The sequence below is a fragment of the Musca autumnalis genome, unplaced genomic scaffold (genome assembly GCF_047663935.1).
Source record: "Musca autumnalis isolate F117 unplaced genomic scaffold, ASM4766393v1 scaffold_5, whole genome shotgun sequence".
NCBI classification, from domain to species: Eukaryota; Metazoa; Arthropoda; class Insecta; order Diptera; family Muscidae; genus Musca; species Musca autumnalis.
The window spans coordinates 22,916,495-22,930,258 of record NW_027412088.1 but is presented as its reverse complement, the minus strand read 5'-3'; the positions used below and the strand labels follow the sequence as shown (position 1 = coordinate 22,930,258).

The 13,764-nt window shown below is 34.9% G+C and overlaps 1 protein-coding gene across 2 annotated transcripts in view; it reads right to left on the bottom strand.

The window, feature by feature from the left end:
• Obsc (Obscurin) overlaps positions 1-13,764 on the bottom strand; it is a 132,180-nt gene that overhangs the window by 67,791 nt on the left and 50,625 nt on the right. The window contains exon 1 of one of the 2 annotated variants that reach the window (XM_073957014.1): positions 5,890-6,430. The exons of the other annotated variant lie outside the window; for it this stretch is intronic. The gene's annotated coding sequence lies outside the window, so the exon portion shown is untranslated. Of the gene's footprint in view, positions 1-5,889; positions 6,431-13,764 lie in introns of those variants that run through there. 2 annotated transcript variants of the gene reach the window in all.

The following is a 13,764-nucleotide window of genomic DNA, read 5'->3' as shown; positions in this document are numbered from 1 at the left end:
AACTAAAATTACTGGTGGACACGATAACAATTGAAAGCGATGACTCCCAAACATAGTTTTTAGTATCGGTTTGAAATGTTAGGTTAGGTTGAAAAGAGGGGCGATATAAGAATCGCCACATGCCCGTATGGACATACACTTAAGCCAGGATAGACCTGTTGTGCGCTCTAATTGCGGAAGCCTATTATTTATTTATTGCTTAATTTATTAAAAAAAAATAAATTTATCAGTTAAGAAATTCTGTGCCATTGACATAAACTCTTAAGTTTTTGAACTCGCTTGCCCTAAATTGGTGGAGTTCTAGTATAGTTTTATTTCCTAGAAATTGATTTCTTAGCATCGCGAAGGCTAGGCAATGACAGAGATAGTGTTCCAACGTTTCGTCTGCCCATGCCTTTAACTCTAGACGCGCCGCTTTTAAAGGCTTAGCATTATCTAGGCTTGCCTTGCCAAGGAGTTAGTTATCTCGTTACCCCTAATCCCTTTATGTCCTGGTACCCATATAATGTTAACCGAACCATGGTGGGAGTAGTCGTTGATTGATTTTTTACACTGCAGGACAGTTTTTGATTTCACCGTCTTGCTTGTTATTGCTTTAATTACTGCTTTACTGTCCGTTAGAATGTTTACAGTGATTGGCCTTGTGTTAGCTTTAAACCAGTTCAGACACTCTGTGATCGCTCGGATTTCGGCCTGTAGGATCGTATTATGATCCGGCAGTCGAAGGGAGATTCTAGTTTCCTGGTCTTCGATATATAGACCCAGACCCGTTCTCTCCCCTAGAATGGCCCCATCAGTGAACCCACAGCTTCCAGTTGGCATCCGTTCCAGGGTTCCATCGATCCACATGTCTCTGTCCGGTATTAAAATACGGTATACGGTCTGATACAATATGATCTATTGACTCACCCGTTGTAACCTGTAATACGCTTTGGTGGTATGTTTGGTGGTCTCTTACGATCATCGACTTAAGTCTTATAGCTGCGATGGCTGCCTCATACCTTACCTGAATTTCTATTGGGTGGACAAATAAAATTGAATCTAAAGCCCTAGTTGGTGTAGTCCACATTGCCCCACTAATACTTAAGCAGCACATTCTTTGGACTTTTTTAGTACTTTTACGTTGCATTTCTTGTCCGTAGCTGTCCATAATACCACAGAAGCGTAAGTTAGATTCGGTCTAATTACGCTTCTGTATAACCAGTGTGTCATCCTAGGATTGAAACCACATTTTGAGCCTATAACATCTGTGGGCTTCATTAGCCCTTTTCTTGAATATGGTCTTCCCATTTAAGTTTGAAATGTTAATAGCGGGTATTCCTAGTAATATCTACAACAGGGGAAACTAATACCTCCCAAGATATTGGCCCTGGAATGTCCCTCTGCTTCATATACCTCCCGCACAAAAAACACTTAAGTCAAGATTTCTATTCAAGATAACAACCCATAAGTAATCTATGAAGGATTCTGGATTTTATTAGGGCTGACCGTGTTGAGTGAATCTAAAAATGTACGGTGAAAACTTCCAAAACATATTTAGTCATCTACGAAAATACTATATATTCTTAAGCTATGGCCTTTAGGCCAGCGAAATAATGGTTTTAGACCCCAAGTATGTTTAGACGAAATCTATCTGTCTGGCTGGCCAGCTAGAGCGCACGATAACTCTGATCCAAATTTTGGATCTTGTAATATTTTGTTTAAACTTAGTTTAAATTAGAAAATGGGCCATATCGGTTCACATAGATTAGTTTCGAATATGGACTGTATCAATCCAATACTTCGCGTACCTCCCACACAAATTTCAAAATTTTTGGTTAAAGTACAGTTTAGGACGACCCTGACCGGCCTTATAATGGCATGACCCAGTACCTATGTTGGTCCCTCTTTCACCTCAAGTAAACACTGACCTCCATCTGCACCTGAAATATTCGCACTCTTCATAGAGAAGGTGCAGTTTACGCATTGACAGATGTACTTGAAAAGTACAAGGCCGACATTACTGCCAAAGTGACGGATTGTAATGCAGCTGCTTTGACATAAATCATGAGTTTGGTTGCGTATTTGTAGTTTTTAGTAGAGTTGTGTAGTTCCAAGGAACTATTCCGGACAAGGAACTATTGGAACTATATCCGGCTCGTGCATTTATATAGTTCCTTCTCATCTCATTTGTATAATTTAATTTCTTAATTTAATTCCACACTTACTTCAATCTTTCACGTTTTCCTTTATCCTTCAGATGCGGCCACATTCTTAAATAAACGTAAATGACATCGACCAGAGATGAAAACAACAAGAAAGAGAATGATTCGTTCAACTATTTCAACTCTCGGAACTATTTGGAACGAAGGAAATAGAAAGAAAGATGAAAGATTCATTGAACTATATCGTTCTCGGAACTATTTGGAACTATGGAGCTATATTAAGGAACTAGTTCCTTTTGGGAAAAGGAACTAGAACGGTCGATCCGCTCCAGGAACTAGATTGCCCAAATCTAGGTTTTAGGAGGTTAAAACATCTAGAAGCTAATTTTCTCAACATCAGTGTCCATGCTTCCACTGAAGACAACAACGAACAAACCAAAATATATTTTGCGAGCGGTTAGAAGAAACATATGGCCGTTGTCCTGCCCCTGGCATCAAAGTTATTCTAGGCGGGAGAATATCTTTGACAAACTGTCGGGAAATTCTGTCGCCACAGTGCAAGTGTTCGCAGCAGCTAAAAACATGGTAGCAATACCAGATTTATGCATCTCAAAATTCATAGGGGTACATGGCTGTCTCCAGGGCACAAAACATGAAATCAAGTTGACCACATTGTGCTAGATGTATGATATCCATTAAGCGTGTTGGATATACGATTGTTCCGAGGAGCAAACATAGATGGTTCGACCATCTTTTTGTGATTGAACGTAGCGAATGATGCACGAACAGACACAACACGGATACCAGAGGCCTCCAGTAAGGAACGCATGAAACCTGCTCCTATTGCTTATAAATAAAATAGTATCAGGGATATTATGCGAAGGACTAAAGCCTATGGTGAACGAAATAATTGAGCCATACCAATGTGTCTTTAGAGCTGGCAAGTCCACCATTGACCAGATATTTAACCTGCGGCAAATCCTGGAAAAATTTACCATTGACCAGATATTTACCTTCCATTTTTAAATTTGATGTAAGTTTGGATGTGCAAGGTCTAGCTTTTGTACCAGCCATTTTCGTCGGTGTTCTTTTTTACAGTTTTAGGATAATTTTCTAGAAAATAATAATAGGTCCCTTCTATGTTGTAAAATTTGCAAAAAATATATAAGAGCCGGGCTTAAACTGAAGGTATCCAAAGTATTATGATTCCGTGTCTTCTGAGTGCCTTCAAGATTCCGTTTTGCATTTGGGATTTCTCAGTTTTGTATGCTACGAATAATGTCAATGCCCAGTGGGATAATTTTGATCTTTGTCTTTCGTCATTGCATTCCTTATTTCCTCTTGAGAGGAGAAGAGTTAGAGTCCAGAATGATGACTGGTTTAAGTTTATCGAATTTCATACCTAACGTCAATTAGAGATTTGGCATATAATGTGGTTTTGCGGGATAAAAATTTGACTAACTGGAAAGATTTTAGTAGGACAAGCAATAATGTAATGCCCTAGACTGACGGCAACGTTAATTTGCATTAAGATGGGCATTTAATTTTAACCAGACAGACGACAGTATCTGCATTTATGAAACAGCTGTTTGCTGGTAAACAACTGATTTGTTGTTTGCAATGCAAATTGTGTCTCAGACATGATACAATATCAAGGTAGCATTATCAGCCCAGCTGAAGCCCAGCTGATGGTAACATAATGTGTCAATTGCATTAAATTTATGTCAAATTTTGACATCTTATGTTACCAAAACGGCAGTTGCTGCTACCTTCTTATTGTATCATGGTCTCAGAGCATGAATATGCTCTCTCTCCCACATGAATATGGGCTCTCTTTTACAGCATTGCCATATTGAAATACCTAAATTCGGTTTAAATTCCCTTTGATTTTGTGCATTAAGAATGTGGATAATGCAGGAATTAATTTGAATTAAGGCAGTTAATGCAAATTAACGCTGCCGTCTGTCTTGGGTATAAAGAGAGAATATGTGTGGTTTGTTTTTACGCTACCGTAGGGAAGCGAGCACCAATGGTCTAGGGTATAAGTCAATGATCAGGAAGGTGAGAAGGGATGTACATTAGAAATATTTCGTGTTCTAATTATTTTTGGAGGTTCGTGTATTTTTTTAACGACCTTTTTCGCCGGTTAAGTAATTGGTGTTTTCCGTATGCCCATGCCGATTTCATTCAAATTCTTTTTAATTCTATAGTTGTCTTGTGTTGCAAACTTTGTTATCTTGGATGCTGGATTATAACCTTTGAGTTAATCCTTTGAAGACAAAGGCTCTATTTTTTACCTCCAAACAACGCAGTTGCATCCGAGTAGTGTATGATGGTGTAGATGTTCAGTTTATGAGGGAGTTGCAGTATTTTGGCGTATTTTTGGACGATCGCCTTAGTTTCGACAGGCATGTTTGCATGCTTATGTCAAATATTTTTTAATTGATCTTGTCTATATTGGAACCGATCATTCCATACAATATGTTACTCGACTCCAAGTTGTTTGAAACAAATTGCGTCCAAACATATTTGGGATCCAAAACCATTATTTCCATGAGACACATTTTTGATCGTATCAAAATGTTAGCCTAAAGCTGATTATTGTATATTTTCTTTAAAACGTCATATTTTATGTTATTTTTTTCAAATAGCAGGTCTCACATGCTATATTTTTTTATTTCTTATCCCTTTTTTGAAGCACGCTCATGTTTATTGCTAATACCCTAAGCAATAAAAAAGTATATAGCAAAAAGTTTATTAACAACTTTTTTTGTTATTTTTTACCAAAACTTTTGACCTAGAAAAAACATTTAAAGCCAAATAGTGGTGGGCGTTGATTTTTCATTTCTCTGTTTTCGCTATTTGAACATATAAAACTGGCAAATAAAATTCAGACATTATTTAGAAAATTAAGGAGAGAAAAATGCCCCTCGAAAAATGTTCAGTTCAGTTAGTAATATTTATACATACATATAAATGTCCAAGTCACAATATATATAGCATTGGGTTCCAAAATTTCAAATGTATGGGTTGGGATGGAAATTAATCATAAATTATTGAACGGCAAATGGTATCCAATAGATATAATTTGTTTCAGCAAGCCATGTAATAAAGATGTCACTTCACATATATAATTTTTTATTTTCAAGTTATTTTTACATATTTTTTTCTTTTTCAATGGACCTTCGATAAATAATTAAAATTGTTGGTTTCATTCTTTTTCATAAAGATTTGATTGACAGTAACAGAGTTTATATATGTACATTATTTTGTGGGTGTATATATATGTGTGTACATATATTATTTTCATTAACTCACTTTTCAAATTCTGTTTTGTAAAGATTTCGAAAATTCACAAATATCTCTATTTTTTATAATTTTTATTTTTTTTTAATAATTTTAAATATTTTTTTACATAATTCTTGCAGTATTTTGTTGTTGTTTTTTTTCAAATATTATTTTTTTAATTCCCACATATATATTTTTATAAATATATGTATATTTTTTCCTCAGCAAAAACAAACTCTTAACTCAACACACACTTGAAATGTTACCGATCTCCATTTCTATTCGTAAAAACACACAATTATATATGTACTTGTGTTAATATATAATATGTTTTCTTGTTTTTGTTATATATGTACACATGAATTGTTATATTATTCCACAATATTTTTGTTGCTTATTTTTTGGAAAAATATTTTTTTATTTTTTTTCAGAAAAAAAAATTTGTTGAAATATCCACCTAAAAAATATCCACCACGTTAGATCCCCACAGAAAGACAGACACAGTGTTTCAGCGCGACACGAACACCAGCACGTCTAAAGAGTGACTGAAGAGCTCTGCCTAAACTTTCAGAAAAAGCTTCCAAGACGGTCAACACCAATCGACCGACCGGCCAAGTAGCCAAATCAACATCCATCCATCCCTCCCATCTTCACGACGTCAGCAAACTCATGATGATGATGATCATCATCATCGTCATGTTGTTGGCGGCGCGTTTATTTTTTTCTTTACTTTTTTTTTGCTTCTTCGTACGAAAATGTCTAAATATAAATATTATGTCTTTGGCTCTATTTTAAATAATTATTGCAAAAGAAGAGAAAAAAAAACGCACACAAATAGCAAAGAAAATCGGCAATTTTTCTTTAATTTTTCCACATAATTGTACTTCTATTTCCCTTTTCAAAAGATCCTTTAGGAAGCCCTAAACCCATTCGAAATAATTTTAAAAGTATCCAATTATTGTTGTTGTTCTGTGAACTTGTAAAGCTTTTCTGCTTCTGCTAATTGCTTAACAAATTACATTTTGCAACATTTTTTCTTAATTATTTTTAGTAAAATTCAACAAGTGTTTTGACGTTTTTTTTTTTTTTTTGTTTTTGTTATTTTTGCGCAAGGATGGCTTCGAGCAATAAATGCCTGACGCCCATTCATTCATACTCTGTTGAGACGACTCACATAAATTATTGTGTGTCAAAACTAAAAGAACCGAACAATTACACCCTTCTACACTAAAATTAAAATACGTATTTAAAGCTTTGCCTGTTAGGGCGAAGATCATTTAATGTTAATTTTGTAACAATTTTCTCGTTGAGCAGAATGATCGAAGATTTTTCCAAGTGAAAAAGAAAAGTCGAAGATTCGAACCCACACAACCTGTATAAATTTCGAAGCATTGTCAAAGAAGCCACTTCCAATTCGACTTTGCTTCTTACACTCACAGTCTTATGGCTAAAGACGAAATATACACTTTGTAAAACCAAATCCGTTTCAGACAATTTTGAGTCGATCTTGGTACGTCCGTCCATCTTTTTGGCTAAACGGACATACACATGTTCGGGAATTGACTATAAACGGTTCCTGAGCCGTATTCCACGAAACAACTTATCGCTTTTCACTTTACACTTATCAAAAAGTAATTATTTTGAAAAGTAAAAATATTTTGTTCCACGAAATAACTTTTCAATTTCTCTTAGCGCTTAGCAAATTTTTTTTAAAACCGTTCTCTTTAGCAAAGTTGTTGCGCTTTTTTCCGCCATCTTGCAAAGTCTCTCAGTTCCCTTGCAAAGTGTGGTTGCTATTTGTTCCACAGAAAATTTTATCATCTTTGCATTATTTTCTACTTAGCAATGATAAATTATAAATAAAAAAATTAAATGAAATAAAATAAAATGATGTGAAATGAAACAAAATAAAGTAAACAAAATAAAATAAAACAGATAAAATGAAATAATATAAAATAAAGTGAAAAAAATAAAAATAAATAAATAAATAAAATGAAGCGAAGTGAAATAAAATAAAGTAAAACAAAATAAAATAAAATAAAATAAAATAAAATAAAATAAAATAAAATAAAGTAAAATAAAATAAAATAAAATAAAATAAAATAAAATAAAATAAAATAAAATAAAATAAAATAAGAAACATTGTGGCGTTTTTGTTGGGATAGCGTTTGCAATTTTGTTTTTTCAAAATAGTCTGGCTTAATCCCATTGTTGTTGTTTTAATATTTTAAAACAACTAGTTTATTAGTGGAAAAGATTTGGCATTGTTCGCCAAGGGGTAAGGCAGGGAATACTATAGTTTCGATCCACGCCACTGGATCTCATCAGTTCCCTTGTTTCTTGTTTGTGGATATTCTCCACCGAAGTTATTTTTCAATAACTTCTTCAACAAGAAACTTTTTATACCCAAACATCAATCGTCAGCTCGAAGTATAAAGGTAAGCAAAGAAAAAAGTTCAATGAGAAATTTTTCCTTGGCAACCTCATACAACTCCGACGAAAGTGTCTGCGAAAACAATTCAAACCTTTTCCACTAGTATGTGTCGTCGAATTTCGACAAATGCACACACCACAATTTGGTTGGTCTGCTTCTTGTTGAAGAAGTTATTGAAAAATAACTTCGGTGGAGAATATCCACAAACAAGAAACAAGGGAACTGATGAGATCCAGTGGCGTGGATCGAAACTATAGTATTCCCTGCCTAACCCCTTGGCGAACAATGCCAAATCTTTTCCACTAATAAACTAGTTGTTTTAAAATATTAAAACAACAACAATGGGATTAAGCCACACTATTTTGAAAAAACAAAATTAAAATAAAATAAAATAAAATAAAACAAAATAAAATTAAATTGAAGAAAGTAAAACAAAATTAAATAAAGTAAAATAAAATAAAATGAAATAGATAAAATAAAAGAAAACAAAATAAAATAAAGTGAAATTAAATGAATTAAAATTAAATAAAATAACAAGTAAAAAAGTATCAGTCGGCTTGGCCGACAGAGATATACCCTCAGCCTGTGTATATTGAAACAATTTTTTCCCAAAAAACATATGTATTTAGAGAGTTTTGAAAATTTTGTGCGTAAGAAACGACAAAAATGGTGATTAGGATTAAAGAGCAAAAGTTTTGCGGAGGAAATACTTAAAGAAATGGATCGACATTGACCATTATGGAAGTGGGTCTCCAGCCACTACATATGGTGTCATAGGGGGTTTTTACACCCTTCGGGCTGTTTTCTCAAGAAGTGTGGATTTGTTCCTGAAAAAACTTTTACCATCGTAATTGAGGCAGCGAATGCAAGTTGCTTCAACAAAAATCAAAGTGATTCGATAGCAGGTCTTAAAGTGAACTTATACGAAATTTTGTTTAGGAGGTATTAGATGGAGTGGACAAATATAGTCCATACTTGAACCTGATCTATATCTGGTACATACAGTGGTGTGAAAAATAATAAGGACAGTGACATACACAACTTTTGGTCGCTACTAATATGTGTATAATGAAAGAATTTGCGATGGAAATTTGTTTTTGAAAATGTACATGTATTGCAATAAGACATCCCGTTATCATTTTGGTTTATTTCTGTTTAGTTTCTATACAAAACAAATATTTTTCGTAAAATCCGTGATTTCTGCTGTGAAAAATAATAGGGACAGTTTTTCGTTTTAGTAAAAATAAATTGATATTATTTTTTGTGATTCTTTCCTGTAAGTAAAAGTTTAAAATGTATTAATTTCTATTCATTAAATGTTAAATCTACCGGTATTTTTTAGTTTTTCTTTGCAAATATGGGTAAAAATACGCATTGTTATCACGCTACTCGAGAAATCATTAAATGTTTATATAAAGAAGGAAATTCCTACAGAAAAATTACAGAAAAAGCTTAGAATCTTTGAAAACAATGGTTGATGATGCAGCTAAGTGAATTTCAAAGATAAAAGTCCTAGCAGAAATCCAAAAATTGCATCTGTAATAATAAATGCGTTATTCTATGATTAAAAAAGATCCTTTTACCACATCTTTACAAATAAAAAACTACTTAAATATTAATTTTGACGCATCAACAACTCCTAAAACCCTCTGTGGTGGCCACATTAGAGCTCACAGTGTCAGAAAATTATCATTTTAATCGAAAATTATACACTTACCACGTAGTGGTGTAGGGTATAAAAATATTCAGCAAATAATACAGTTTGCTAGAAATCACATAGTTTGGTCTAAGAAAAATTGCGTACCATTCTTTGGTCTGATGAAACCAAATATATTTTTTTGTTCCGATAGAGGAGTTTATCAGAGTTGAAGACCTAAAAATCAATAATATAACCCAGAATATTCTCTGAAGGCGGCTAAATATGGCAGAGGTAAAAGCATGGTGTGGGGCTCATTTTCTTACTATGCTGTGGGGTCTGTATATAGTATTCAAAGTGTTTTTGAAATCACCAGATTACATTGAAATTTTGAAAAATATAATTCTTCCGTATGCTGAATGGGGTGTGTCTCTCAAATGAGTCTTTAGCAAGGATAATGACCCAAAAATGGCGGCAAAATGAAAAAAAGTGTTCCAGGATAATTAAGTTAAGTTCTTAGAATGGCCCATACAATCCCTTGATTTGAACCCGATTAAAAAATGTTGTGGAATTAAGTTAAAAAATCAAGCAGGGGAAAGTGTCCATCAAATTATGGCGACCTTTTGGCAACTTATACAGGTTGCGTAGGACGCGATACCAGTAGAGAAGTGCCAAAATTTGGTCAACTCGATGCCCAGACGATGCGCTTCCGTTTTAGAAATCAAAGGATCGTCTACAAGGTATTAATGACACTGAAACACTTTATCTACCATTATTTAGTAAAAACCTGCATTAATTTCTTTCAAGTTTGGTCTTTATTACAAGATATCATGAAGTGTCCTTATTATTTTTCACACACCAAACTACGACAATTCGCATAAAATATAAAAGATAAATAAAATATGGCTACAAGCAATCAAAATATTTTTATAATACTTTTCTTAACATTTTAAGAAAACAATAAATTTTAAAAACTAATGTAATTTTTCCATTTTTGTCAGTTTTCAATGTAATCTTGGTTATGGACTGAAGTGTCCTTATTATTTTTCACACCACTGTATATTAGGATGTGTTAAGTATGGATCAATTCGGCCACTCTCTTCAAAAGTTAACGTACGAACAATTTTTCCGAACATTTTTAAAATTTTGTGGGGGAGATACCTGAAGGACTGGACCGATATGGCTTATCTTCGAACTTAAACTGTGTTTGGACAAAATATTACTAAGGTCAAATTTTGGACCGAATCGGCAGATCCGTTCGAGACTTATCTTGCGCTCCAACCACCTCACACGGTGTAATAAGTGTTTTGTGCAATTTTCAAGCTATTTTCTCAGGAAGTATGGACTTGTCCCTGATGAAACTTGTACCGTCGAATGGGGGTCAGTAAATACAAGTTGCTAAAATTAAAATCAAAGCGATTCGAGAGCAGTTCCTAAACTGAACTTATCCTAAATTTTGTGTTGGAGGTACCCGAAGGAGTGGACCGATTAAGTCCATATTGGAACCATCTAAGTCTGGTAGACATTTCACGAGTTGCAAATTATGGACCAAATCGGTTGCTTCCTTCAAGAGTTATCGTACGTACAATTTGTCCGAACAATTTTGAACTTTTGGGGGAAGGTACCTGAAGGAGTGGACCGATATGACTTATCTTCGAACTTAAACTATGTTTGGACAAAATATTACTAAGGCCAACTTTTGAACCGAATCCGCAGTTTCTCATAATTTTAAAAATAATTATTGAACAAAACAAAAAACATTATATTTTTGAAAATTATGAGAAATTCAGTTAAAGTTTTTTTGATAGGGTTTTCAGACTTAAACCACTATAACTTAGCCATTTGTTAACCGATTTAATCAAATAATAACTTGTTCTAAAGACATTATTCACCCCTTTAAAAGGAAGAAGGATCACTAGAAATCCGTTGTGAAAAAAGAAGATATGTCCGTTTAAATTTGAAAATGTAAGAAACCCAGATTTTCACTACTTTTACCGTTATAAAAAAATAAAACGAAGTGACCCCAACAAACTAAAGGCATTGTCGTTGTCCATGGATCCCAACACGATATAATTTTGCATCAGAACGCTTGAATAATTTTCTGGTCAACTTTTGTAGCACAGTGTCATTTATCGACATTTTTCGAAAAGTTTGCCCCTTCTCAAGGCCAAAACTGCCTGAAGGAGCATTCCAATGCTTTCGCGATGTATTAGAGAGTTCTTAATTACTGTCTTGGCTACAATTGTTGTATTTGTGTTGGATCGTTGTGTGTTGGATCTCAATGGTTTGGCTGTTATATGCCAAAATATCCGAAAAACGTCAATAAAAAACTTAAAGTCAAAATCGGGAGGCTCGATTTTCACGGTAGATATATGGTCCAGTGGACTTTTTTGCTCAGTTCAATCCCAGGAATCAGAAACGCGAAGGGCTCATTAAGGTTTTCAAATCACCCCGGCCTAGTATATACACTTTCATACGGGCAAAATGTGCCTCATCGAAATAAGGGTTTTAGACCCCAAGTTTGTTTGGACGAAATGTGTTTCAGACAATTTGGAGTTGACTTAACAATGTCCGTCCGTCCGTCTGTCTGTCTGGCTGGTGCGCACGATAACTCTCGAACAGATGAACCGATTCGGTTCAAATTTTGGCTTTCGTAATATTTTGTCCAACGTAATATTTTGGGTGCCAACGTGGTGCAATGGTATGCACACCCGCCTTGCAAGCTGAAGGTCTTGTGTTCGTTTCCCCGGCCAGGCAAACATCAAAATTTTCAACGTTGGCAAAATACCCCTCAGTAATGTTGGCGACATTTTCTGAGTATTTCAGCCATGTGAAACTTCTCTACTAGTGGTGTCTTAGGACACGCCGTTCGGACTCGGCGATAAACTGTAGGTCCCATATCATTGAGCTAATATGAATCGGGGTGCACTCATTGATATGAGAGAAGTCTCCCTTGTTCCGTATGGGATGTTTGTGGAACAATTATAATATATATATAATATTTTGTCCAAACTTAGTTTAAGTTCGCAGATGAGCTATATCGGACCACTCCTTCCGGTACCTCCCCCACAAAGGTTCCAAAATGTTCGCACGATAATTCTTGAAGGGAGTAACCGATGTGGTCCATACATTGCACATCGTGAAATTTCTACCAGACTTAGATGAGGTTCCAATAAGGATTCAATCGGTCCACTCCTTCGGGTACCTCCCACACAAAATTTCGAAAAAGTTCAGTTTAGGACCAGCTCTCGAATGTCTTCGGTTTTTATTGTAACATCTTGTATTCACCGCCCCCATACGACGGTACAAGTTTTATTTGGGACAGGTCCATACTTTCTGAGAAAATAGCCTGAAAGATACTAAAAAGCCCCTAGACACCGCCTGTAGTGGTTGGAGCGCGAGATAACTCTCGAACGGATCTGCAAATTGGGTCCAAAATTTGGCCTTAGTAATATTTCGTCCAAACATAGTTTAAATTCCAAGATAAACCATATCGGTTCTCTTCTTCAGGTACCTCGCCCACAAAACTTGAAAAATGTTCGGAAAAATTGTGCCCACGATAACTCTTGAAGGGAGTGACCGATTTGGTCCATACTTTACACATCCTAATATATCTACCAGATATAGATCAGTTTCGAATAAGGACTATATTTGTCTACTCATTCTGGTATCTCTCACACAAAATTTGGGATAAGTTCACTTTAAGACCTGTAGTGCGATTCTCTAACTCAATTTTGTAGTTACCGACAAAAATCGGTAAAATTAAAATGCTTATAATTTCGGTAATTAACGATATTATTCGGTAAGTTAGCGACCAATGAAAAGTAGTCGTAAAGTTCTACCGATAACAACAGTGTTGTCAACATTTATTTGAACTTTACATTCATAATTTTGCGATTTAATGTTACCGATTTTTGTCGGTAACTCAACAAATGAGTTAGAGAATCGCACTACTGCTCTCGAATCACTTTGATTTTTGTTGAAGCGATTTGCATTCGCTACCTTCATTACTACTGTAAAAGTTTTTCAGGGGCAAGTCCATATTTCTTGGGAAAACAGCCCGAAAGGTGTAAAAAAAACCCTATGTCACCATATGTGGCGATCGGAGAGCACGATAACTCATGCACTGTTCAACCGATTTGGACCAACATTTGGTCTTCGTCATATTATATCCAAACTTAGTTTCATGGGCAATACCGGTCCACAACTACCGGTACTTCTCCCCAATATTTAAATAATGTCACTAAAATGCTAGGACAATA